Source organism: Ovis aries, chromosome Y, assembly GCF_016772045.2.
Source record: "Ovis aries strain OAR_USU_Benz2616 breed Rambouillet chromosome Y, ARS-UI_Ramb_v3.0, whole genome shotgun sequence".
Classification (NCBI taxonomy): Eukaryota; Metazoa; Chordata; class Mammalia; order Artiodactyla; family Bovidae; genus Ovis; species Ovis aries.
In genome coordinates this window covers 14,992,604-15,001,193 of record NC_082741.1, presented here as the reverse complement: position 1 = coordinate 15,001,193, position 8,590 = coordinate 14,992,604, and the positions used below count along the sequence as shown (strand labels likewise).

The 8,590-nt window shown below is 39.0% G+C and overlaps 1 long non-coding RNA gene across 1 annotated transcript; it reads left to right on the top strand.

Moving 5' to 3' along the window:
- The first annotated feature begins 772 nt into the window (after positions 1-772).
- LOC132659085 (uncharacterized) lies at positions 773-8,339 on the top strand. Its single transcript, XR_009599044.1, has 2 exons — positions 773-932; positions 7,905-8,339. It is a non-coding gene; the product is annotated as an uncharacterized LOC132659085 (long non-coding RNA).
- Positions 8,340-8,590: the final 251 nt, after the last annotated feature.

Below are 8,590 nucleotides of genomic sequence, written 5' to 3'. Positions count from 1 at the left end.
TTGCTTATCTAAGAAGATAATTACATGTACTCTCTCTTGGGTGGCCCCAGTGCTTAAGAGTAATTGGGGCAGCGGCTTTATTAGCACCTGAAGCTTTAAAAATAATTAATGGATGAAACCTTACTGTACTGACTTCTCATGATGTGAGTGGAATCTTAAATTCCAAGAATAATATTTGGATGACAGACAGTTGGCTTCTTAAATATCAGTCATTGTTAGAAGGACCAGTAAGTAAGTTTAAAGTTTGTGGAAATTTAAATCCTTCCACATTCCTCCCTGAGAAGGAAAATTAACCACCTGATCATGATTGATCCCAATTCCAAACTTTAAACTATGCAGCTCAGGAAGATCTAATGGGTACCCCCTTAGACAATTCTGACATGGAAATATTTACTGATGGCAGTTCCTTCATTCGAGATGGAAAGTGTAAAGCAGGTTATGCCGTGCTTACTGCTGAACAGATTTTAGAAGAAAATCTTTTGAAGGAAGTTAATGCAGCCATAATAGGGAAGTGGAGATGTGCCTGCAAATGGGACTCTCTGCTCGGGTGGAACGTGCTTGCAAACAAGATGTTCTGCCAAGGAGTCTGGACACAGCCTTGAGTTTAATGGTCCCTTGCAAATGAGGGAACATTCCCTTCTTGTGATCAGGAGGAAGAAAGGGCTCTGGACAGACTCTTCAGTAACCAGGAGTTTCACTCCCCTTGCTGTACGATAACATATGTGCACCTGTGCTGTACTGAAAAGGCTTAGTCATGCAGTGTGGAATTCTACCTAGAGGGCTGTATAAAAATTAACCACAGCTTGTTTGTGCAGTTCTTTTTTCCTCCGGCAGAAGTTGTGTCTTGTCTGTCTTTTGTGTGTGTCTTGTGTTTGCATCATTTTGTTCGCAACATCTGGCGCCCAATGTGGGGCACGAGTGAAACCTAAAGGGTGAGTAATGCCGGGGGAATTTTAAATCCATAGGAGGGGAACTTTCAGGAAAATCATGGGGAATTCCTCATCATTATGGACACAATTCATGGAGTTGGTCAAAGGACTTTTCCACTCCATAGACGTTAAGGCCTCAACTCATCGATTGAGTGAGCTCTTTCGCTTGGTGGAGCAATATTGTTGTTGGTTTCAATATCAAACTAAGCTACAGTTAAATTTGAAGGAATGAAAAACAATCCAAAAGAAATTGAAAAAGCAACATCAAAAGGGCAATGTGATCCCTTTGAAGTTGTGGTCTCTATGTAGTGCTATAACACAGCCTTTGACCTCGCTATCTACTGATAGTGATACTAAATCTACTGCTTCAATGAAGGAAGAGGCAATTTATGAGGATGTGCCAGAGGTTGGTGGGGCTTCTGCATCGCCAGAAGGTAGAGATACGGTTGAGCCTCCTCTGGTAAATGGTGAAACATCTGATAGTTCAAATCAGATTTGGAGGCTTTTTCGGTTTCATCAGAGGAGGGTAAAGAGATTTAAAAAAATGACCCGTCTATTCCAAGAGTGGTGGAAATCCTGTAAAGAAAAGAAATCTACACCTTCTGCTCCTCCTTATGCTTCTCTTTTCCCCACTGCGGTTGATCAGCCCGATGTGGACAGGGAACGTTGTGGGTTCTCCTTTCCTTTGTCTATGTTTTATGATGATTACTTACATGCTCCCCCTGATGGGTTTATCGATCCTCCACAATTATTTCCCATCCAGAGACAGCAAAATGCCAGTGTGGCAAATGTTCACGACACTCCTTTAGAATATAAAATTGTTAAAGATCTTAAAGCTGCAGTAGTGCAGTATGGTCCTCAATCTCCCTTTGTTTTGGCTATGCTGAAATCACTGGGGAAAGGCAAATTAATCATTCTGTTAGATTGGAAATCTATTGCCCAAGCTGTCGTGGAGTGTTCTCAGTGGTTGAGACTTCGTAGCTGGTGGGAAGAAGAACCAAACAGGTTGGTTTAATACCAACAAACAACCAGGCTTGGATTAATAAAAGACAGAATCCCCCTGGTCTTCTTGAGGACAAGCTAATGGGAGAGGGCCATTATCGGGCTTTAAGAGAACAGGCTCAGTACTCTGACCAAGACATACGACAAGTCCACCAGGTCTTTTTACTAGCATGGCACCGTGTGGTGCCTACTGGCCACAATCAGCCCTCCTTTGTTAAAACAATGCAAGGCCTCAATAAGCCATATACTGATTTTCTAGCAAGATTGAGGATAGCTGTGAAACAAGCTGTAGGGAGGGAAGAGATTTCAGAGACATTATTGCAAACTTTAGCATTTAAAAATGCAAATCCTAAATGCAAGTGTATACTGAGACCATTAAAGGGACAGGGTACATCTGTAGCTAAATATATCAGAGCCTGCTCGGAAATAGAAAGAGCAGAACATCAGGCTAATGTCTTTGCTACAGCCTTGGCCAGAACTATGAGACCACAAAAGGGAGGTAACTGCTTCCATTGTAAAAAACCTGGTCATATTAAAAAAAAAAAAAAAAAGTCAAAAATTAAAAGCTGATCAAGGTGTAATTCCTAAAGACAGATCTCTTGCTGGGAAGAATAAGACTCCTCCTGGACCTTACCGTTGATGCGAGAAGTGGCTTCATTAGACTAATGAGTGCAGATCTAAAACAGATAAAATGGGCAACCCAATGCCGGAAAACTATCCTGCAGGCCTGAGTCCTTGGGGCCCAGGAACAATACCAGGGACTTCTCCTCCCTACCCTCCTGCCGTCCCACCTACCCCAACCCTGTTCCCTCCCAACAACCGTTAGGAGACAATGCCTTATTTAAAACAACAACAACAACAAAACAAAAATCAAAACAAACAAACAAAAAACAGAAACCTCTAATGGTGATTTCAGACTTAGAGTCTTCTACTTCAGGGAATGCTGCGGCTAATTTTCCACTAGCTAAAAATGTTCTTTTGTGGCCAGGAGGAGGCATTTAGAGATTAAAAACAAATGTATTCAGACCATTGCCTAAAGGCACTTTTGGCTTTATATTAGGCTGTAGCAGTGTGGCTTTAAGAGGTCTAACCATAATTCCTGGGGTAAAAGACTCTGACTATGTTGAAAAAATTTTAATTATGGTTTCTACTTCTACCACGCTTTCATTTTTAGCTGGGGAGGGTATTGCTCAAATACTTCTACCTTATCACCCCTTTTTGGTTCTTCCTAATGAACAAACAGGAAGATTCAAAAATACTGAGTGACACATATTTTGAAAAATGCTTAACAAAAATTATCACCCTATTCTCTCCTTGATTATACAAAAAAAAAACCTTTGAGGGACTAGTAGACACAGGGGCAGATGTTACAGTCATTTCTTCTCAACAATGGCCCCAAGATTGAGAAAAAAAAAAAAAAACACCTCTAATGCTGATGGGACTGAGCTCCATTGCAGATGTCTGGAAGAATGCCCATCCCTTGCAATGCCAATTCCATAATGGAATATCAGCATTTGTTAACTTCTATATTGTAAACATACCTATTAATATATGCGGAAGGGACCTTGTCTCTCCTTTGGGGCCTTCTGTAACCATTCCATCAAAAGACTACTAGCCACTGCTCAAATTCCTCGAGCACTCCCATTAAAATTGTTAACTAATACTCCAAAATGGATTGAGCAGTGGTCGTTACCACAAATGAAGCTCGAGGCGTTAAAACAGTTAATACAAAAACAACTCCAACTTGGTCATATAGAGCCCTCTACCTCTCCCTGTAATTCTCCAGTTTTTGTTATTAATATATATTATATATATATATAATTTTGTATATATATATAATTGAAAATGTTAACCAATTTACGAAAAGTTAATAAATGTATTAAACCTATGCAAATATTACAGTTGGGACTCCCCTCTCCAGCTCTTATTCCTCAGAATTGGTGCTTAATGGTACTAGATCTTAAAGACTGTTTTTTTTTTTACCATTCCCCAATAATTGCAAGATAGAGATAAATTTGCTTTTACAGTTCCTGTTCTTAATCATGCTCAGCCTGTTAAACATTATCAGTGGACAGTCTTACCACAGGGAATGACAAATAGCCCTACCTTATGCCAAAAATTCGTAGCTCGCTCTTTACAATCTCTCCATCAAAAATACCCCAATTATATTCTATATCACTATATGGATGATCTCCTATTAGCAGCTCCTAGTATTGCTAAACGTGATGAATTCTTTCTAAAAGTACAGGAGGATTTAACAGTATAAAATTTAAAATAGCCTTCCCAAAAAAATTTAAAAAGACTTTCCTATTTCGTATTTAGGGACGGTATTGGAGCAACATAAAATAAGGCCCCAAAAGTTGCAAATTAGATGGGACCATCTCAAAACCTTAAAAGATTTTCAAAAGTTATTGGGAGATATCAATTGGCTATGCCCAGTACTTGCAATTCCTACTTATCAATTACAACATTTGTTTTCAACTTTAGAGGGAGATATAGCTCTGGAGAGCCCCCGAATTTTAACCCCTTTGGCTTCACAGGAACTTCAATTTGTTGAGCAACGACTAAATGATGGCTCTTTTACTTAATTACATGTGTCTCAACCTATTTCATTTGTAATAATTCCTTATTCCCCATCTGGTGTAACTGCTCAAGAAAAAGGATTAGTAGAATGGGTTTTCTTAGCTAACAGATTTTCCAAAAAATTGACTACATATATGGATAAATTGGGCTTCCTTATACGGAAAGGTCGCCATCGTATTTTACAATTGTCAAGATGTGAACTGCACCAGATTGTTACTCAGTTAACAACTGCTCAAATATCTCGATGTTTACAATTTAATGAAAACTGGCAAATTTATCTTGCCTCATTTCCTGGTTCATTTTCTAATCACTGTCCATCATCTAAATTGATTGATTTTCTCCAGAATAACTCTATGATATCTCAGTCCTCAATTTCAGATGTTCCAGTTAAGGGACCCACTATTTTTACAGAGGCAAATAAATATACTGCTGGATATTGGACCCCGGAAAGTTCTAAGGTTCTCCCCCACTCATTTTCTTCTGTACAGCCCACTGAGTTGTGGGCTATCTATTTAGTTTTGCACGATTTTCCCCAACTTCTTATTAACATTGTTTCAGATTCTCGATATGCTGTTCTCTCTTGCCTACAGCTTCCCCATGTCTCCCTTCCACTGACCCTTAAAACGGCTATTAATAAATTGTTTTACCAAGTACAACAATTGCTCTTGCAGTGTTCAGAGTTAATTTTCTTTACTCACATCCGTCTACATTCTGCCCTTTCTGGACCCTTATCATTCGAAAATGCTGCAATCGATGTCTTACTTTATCCTATAAAAGCAACAAAACAAAAACATCTTTTACAGCATACCAATTCTAAAGGATTACAAAAATCTCATGCTATTTCTCAAAAACAAGCTCAAAATATTGTTCATTCTTGTTCCATATGTGCACCCTTTGCTTTGCCATTTACCCCACCAGGTGTCAACATGAGAGGACAACAAGTAAATCAGATATGGCAAATGGATGCAATTTACACTTCTTTCGGACAACAAAGATGTGTGCATCATACTATAGATACTTCAACATATTTTCAATAGGCCACTGCATTACATTCTGAAAAGGCTGACACTTTTATTACTCATTTGTTATCTTGTTTTGCAGTTATGGAATTACCAATTAAATTGAATACTGATAATGCACCTTCCTACCAATCCGCAAAATTAGCTCACTTTTTATCTCAATACCATATAACTCATACTTTTGGTATTCCTTATGATAGCCAAGGGCAAGCTGTCATTAAAAGGGCTAATCATACCTTGCATAAATATCTTGAAAAAATAAAAAAGGGGGAACAGGAGAGATTTATGAAACCTAAGGACATTCTGAATAAAACCTTACTTACCTTAATTTTTTTGAATGTTTGGAGCAAGGGAAATCGATCAGCAGCAGAGTTGCATTTTCATGGGAAAGAAGAAGATAAGAAGATCTTGAATATGCCTATTTGGTATAAAGATAAAGAGAAAGGTTGGATCCCAGCATCGTTAATACATCTGGGATGAGGGTATGCTTTCATTTCTGCTGATCATTACAGGTTTTGGACCCCAGCAAGACTGATCAAAATCAACAATGGCTGATCCCTTTGTTCAAAAATTCAAAGAGCTTACTATGCAGAGAAGCTTTACTTTCCTTACAAGGGAAGCAACACCTCCTATGTGGGTTCAAATGAAGAAGTTGACCCAGGAAGCAGAAAATAAGTTAATGAAGGTGGGGCAACCTCTAAATCCTACCAATCTTTTGCTTGCCATGATGACGATGGCGACATGTCAGGTAATTGGTGTATCGGCAAGCAATCATACATATTGGGCATATATACCTAATCCCCCATTAGTAAGAGCAGTTTCCTGGGGGCAACCAGAAGTGCAGGTATGTACTAACGAGACTGCCTTCTTTCCCCCGCCAGCTATCTCATCATAAACAATAATATAATATTAGTAATTTGACCATTACAGTGAAAGGTATTTCTTTGTGCATAGGAGGACACAACTTTTCTCTGTCCACCAAGAAACATTCTCATCATTCCCATAATACATGGGGGTAAAGTATAATAATTACCATTTTGCTACTTTTACTGTGCTTGTTTCCACTAGGGGATTTAACAACTCGACAGAACAGATAGACGTTCATAATAGAATACACATGTCACTATGTCCTGTTAACTTTTTTGTTCCTTCTCTAAAATCTTTGTAATGGGAACATTGCCGAGGTCATGGACCCTTTAAAGTCATGAATTATTCTGGGTCTATCATTGTAGATTGGAGTCCAAATCACGGGCAATTCTTAGAAAAATGGTCAAATAAATATCTTAGGTGGCATCGTGCAAATAGCACTTTCATGGGTAATGGTAATGAAACGGTTAAATGGCAGCAATTTGCATTTGTCCCTCCTCAATTACAACTGCAAGGATATCCGCACATTGAAGGGGATGTTTGGAAACTATGGGCAGTTTCAGTTAATCTCACTATCTGGTCAGAAAACTATACTTTGGATAGTGGCGACTCTTCGGGTCCATTTCATGTTAATTTACATGTTAATAAATCTTATTCCACAGTGGCACGTGTAAAATATCCTTTTGCATTGTTATATGGAAATTGGACATAAAATGATACTGTGGGGTCTGTGTCATGTGATTATTGTAATCTAACTCAATGTGTAAATCAGTCTTGGTGGGAAGAATTTGAAAGGCAGGCCAATACCTCCAATTTTTCATTAGTAATTGTTAAGGCTCAGATAGAAGTATGGTTATGTATAAATCTGACTTGGCCGTGGTCAGATTATTTTGCTGTTTCTCATCTAGTAACCGCTGTACAGACTTTGCTACACTGGTCTCGATGTATGCTTGGTGTGGTCATTGCTTTGATGGTAGCAGTTGCGTCAGTAACGGCAACAGCAGTGGTGGCAGGCCTTGCATTACACCAAGAAATTCAACAGCTGATTTTGTTCAGGACTGGCATAAAGACTCTCATTTGTTATGGCAACAACAGCGTGATTTAGATGCACAACTTGCTACCGACGTGCTCAATCTTCAACATACCGTTTCCTGGCTTGGAGATCAATTAGCTGTTTTATCTACATGAAGTGTGTTGAAATGTGATTGGAATTCTCCTCAGTTTTGTATAATACCTGTACTATTTAACATGAGAGAGAGATGGGAAAGAGTAAAAAGATCTTAGACTGGGCATCAAAATCTCACTACGGAGATTATGGACCTAGAATGACAAATTTTGTCTACTTTTAGCAGGACTTTACCTGACATTGCAGGGTCTGATTTGTTAAAAAGTCTTCAAGAGGAAATGAATAACTTAAATCCATTAGGGCATGTATCCTCCCTAATTGGAACTACTTTTGGGAACATTGTGTTTATATTACTTTTATGTTGTGTTGCTTTTCTAGTCTTCCAGAGATGGAGAAAAGAAAAACAACTGAAGCGTGAAGCAAAAAAGATCCAGACCATGCTACAATTTATTAAAGCAAATAAAAAAGGGGGAGATAAAGGAAGTTAATGCGGCCATCATAGGGAAGTGGAGATGTGCCTGCAAACGGGACTCTCTGCTCGGGCAGAACGTGCTTGTAAACAAGATGTTCTGCCAAGGAGTCTGGACACAGCCTTGAGTTTAATGGTCCCTTGCAAACAAGGAAACATTTCCTTCTTGTGATAAAGAGGAAGAAAGGGCTCTGGACAGACTCTGCAGTAAACAAGGCTTTCACTCCCCTTGCTGTACGATAACATTTGTGCACCTGCGCTGTACTGAAAAGGCTTTGTCATGCAGTCTAGAATTCTGCCTAGGGGGGCTGTATAAAAATAAACCGCAACTTTTTTGCCCAGTTCTTTTTTCCTCCAGCCAGACTTGTGTCTTGTCTGTCTTTTGTATGTGTCTTGTCTTTGTGGCATTTCACTTGCAACAATCTTTCCCTCAGGGAACCAGTGCTTAGTTAGCTTGTGGCTCTGATTCAAGCTCCAGAGTTGAGCAAAGGGCAGCAGGTAAATATCTACACTGATTCTCAGTATGCTTATTTGGCTTTACATGCTCATGCTGCAATATGGAAAAAAAAAAAAAGATAATTTAAAACAGCAACAG